Raw genomic sequence first — 3,453 nt, forward strand, 5'->3', positions numbered from 1 at the left:
GAGCAGAGACGCCGAGACGCGGGCCGCGAGAACTCCCGGCGGAAGACGAGCCGGCGGCCGGGGAGCACGATCTCTTCCGCCAACTGCCCCTGGGAACAAGATGGCGGGCCGGCGGATGTGACGCCCTAGGCTTTAAGAAACATTGAGTCATTTACTTATGCTCTCAAGACCCAGCTGCCAAGTCATAGGACAGCCAGCACCAATAGCCAGCATGTGAGTGAGAGCATCATGTTCAAATGAGTCCAGAGAAGACCAGCAGAAGAACCACCATGATGTGCCTAGGCTACCATTGAGAGAAATAATCAATGGTCATCGTTTTAAATCACTAAGTTTGAGGATGGTTTGCTATTTATGCATCATTAGATAACAGAGACATGGACATATGTGGTTACTATTGAAGTCATTATTAAACCCATTCCACCTGATCCACTGAGCCACCCTATCATAAGAAATCTGGAGTCTCTGCGGGCGCCTCCTGTTCCCGACTCTCGCGTTTCCTCTGGGAATTGGGGAGCCAGCCCGAGGGCGGCTTTGCGGGTCCGGTTCGGATGTTGTAGTGTTGGGATGGGGGTCCCGGCCTCCGCTCTCGGAACCGAGACCGAGAGAGCTCGCATGACTGTGTGTGTGCTTGCAAAGTCGGCCCTAAAGCCTGCGGAGTATGTGGAGCCTCCCGAGGTCACAGTTTTAAGATTCCCTGGAAGGGATGGTGGCCCTCACGCCTCCATGACATTACGATGCAAGGTCTTTTTGTCCTCCCTCGGGCTGTACCGTCCGAGCAGAGGTCTTGCTTGCGCCTAAATTTATGAAACTGTAAGATCGAGATAACATCTGGCCGGGCTAAGCATGGAAAGCGCTACCACACTTGGAGGGCCCGGTAGATGCGCCAGGCATTGTGTTTGATGCGTTTTTGGTCCTTTCTCCCCGAGTTCCGTTAACGTTCTTTGGAGGCAGAATGAGTGGTAAACATTGGGCGAGGCACCGAAATGGGGCCAGAGAGGGCGGGAGGAGGTGGGGGAAAGTGTGAAAATGAGTCAGAATCTGTCTTCTCTCAAAAGCTACTGTCAACCTAGAGAAGGCGCATGTGTTTGGGAGTGAAGGCTACAAAAAGCACGAGTTTCTACAGGTGGTAATGGACTGGGCAGTCTGATAGGCAGAGAAGAGGCTGAACATGGAAACAAGTTGGGTAGATCAAGGCTTGTACGAGAGTCCACATCCCAGTTGGCAAGAGCTGGGAAATGTGCTTAGAGGGGAGTCATGGCTGGATAGGAATCGGGCCACTGAAGCTTCAGCCTGGAGTTTCAAATGAAATCATACACTGTGTTCTCTTTTGCCTGGCTGCTTTGACTCAGCATAATTTTGAAATTCATTCTTATTGATTGTATAAGCTGGTTATGTGGTATTTGTTTTACAGAGTAGTATTACATTGTATGGTTTTACCACAAGTTGTGTATCCAATCATGTATTGATGGCCATTTTCGTTTCTAATTTTGGGCTATTACAAATGATAGCTGCTATGAACATTTGTGTATTAGTCTTTATTCCGACATGTTTTTGTTTCTCTTGGCTAAATACCTAGACTTAGGCCCTGGCCGTTTAGCTCAGTTAGTTAGAACTTTGTCCAGATACCCCGAGATGGTGGGTTCCACCCCTGGTCAGGGCACATACAAGAAATGCAAGGTCTTTTTGTCCTCCCTCGGGCTGTACCGTCCGAGCAGAGGTCTTGCTTGCGCCTAAATTTATGAAACTGTAAGATCGAGATAACATCTGGGCGGGCTAAGCATGGAAAGAGCGACCACACTTGGAGGGCCCAGTAGATGCTCCAGGAATTCTGTTAGGTGCGTTTTCGGCCCTTTCTCCCCGAGTTCTTAACGTTCTTTGGAGGCAGAATGAGTGGTAAACATTGGTGGAGGCACCGAAATGGGGCCAGAGAGGGCGGGAGGAGGTGGGGGAAAGTGTGAAAATGAGTCAGAATCTGTCTTCTCTCAAAAGCTACTGTCAACCTAGAGAAGGCGCATGTGTTTGGGAGTGAAGGCTACAAAAAGCACGAGTTTCTACAGGTGGTAATGGACTGGGCAGTCTGATAGGCAGAGAAGAGGCTGAACATGGAAACAAGTCCAGATACCCCGAGATGGTGGGTTCCACCCCTGGTCAGGGCACATACAAGAATCGAGCAATGAATGCATAAATAAGTGGGACAAATGTTTCTCCCTTTCTCTAAAATCATTATTTTAAAAAAAGTTTTTTAAATCACTTGACCCACCATGTATGGGTTTATTTCTGGACTCCATTTTGTCCCATTGATCTTTATATTTATCTTTTCACCAATATCAAACTATCTGGATTATTGTAGCATTATAACAAGTTTTGAAATTAGGTAGGTTATATCTTCCAACTTCATTGTTTCTCTTAAAAATTGCTTTGAGCCCTGGCCAGTGTGGCTCAGTTGGTTGGGCATTGCCCCCGGCACCAAAAGGTTGCTGGTTTGATTCCGGTTTCGGGCTCTCACATTGATGTTTCTCTTTCCCCCTGTCCCTTCCCCTCTCTTTAAAGTCAATAAAATATTTTTTTAAATTGCTTTGATTTTCCATCAATTTTCTTTAAAAACAAAAGCCTAGCCAACAGTCATGTAGTCAGTGTTCATGATTGAATAAATGAGTAAATAATTAAAATAATTGCCATGTGTCACTAAAATAATGAATTAAATGTTCTAGTGTTCTGAACATTTTATTGTTCAAAACCACCATGAATCTAGAGTAACTTAAGAAGCCATTGTATAAAGTACCAAGTACTAAAAATCCGACCCGATTGGTAGGTTGTTCTGAATAATCAAGGGTATTGGATAAAGCTACTCCTGCTTCTTTGGTTATGATTGCAAAGGTATGAGTTGAAATTTAAGAATTATTTGGAGTTAGTAGGCAAAGAGGAAAGGATAGTCTAGTTCAGCGGTTCTCAACCCCTGGGTCGCGACCCCTTTGGTGGTCGAACGACCCTTTCACAGGGGTCGCCTAAGACCATCCTGCATATCAGATATTTACATGACGATTCATAACAGCAGCAACATTACAGTTATGAAGTAGCAATGAAAATAATTTTATGGTTGGCTCACAACATGAGGAACTGTATTTAAAGGGCCAGAAGGTTGAGAACCACTGGTCTAGTTAGAGGTAGCTTGGGCAAAGGCTCTGAGGCATGAAAGAACAGGTAATGTGTTTGGGTAACTGTTACTACTACAGTACTTAAATTTGTTTCAAGGATGCTAGGGAAAACCAATAAGCCATACAATTTGCATACTAGCTTGCATATACTGTAGTTGTCTGCTTATTTGACATCTGAGGCCACCACAGGGAGGCTCTAGGTTCTCAACCTTCCTAATGCCGCCACCCTTGAATACAGTTCCTCATGTTGTGACCCCCAACCATAAAATTATTTTCATTGCTACTTCATAACTGTAAT

This window comes from Myotis brandtii, unplaced genomic scaffold, assembly GCF_000412655.1.
Source record: "Myotis brandtii unplaced genomic scaffold, ASM41265v1 scaffold131, whole genome shotgun sequence".
NCBI classification, from domain to species: Eukaryota; Metazoa; Chordata; class Mammalia; order Chiroptera; family Vespertilionidae; genus Myotis; species Myotis brandtii.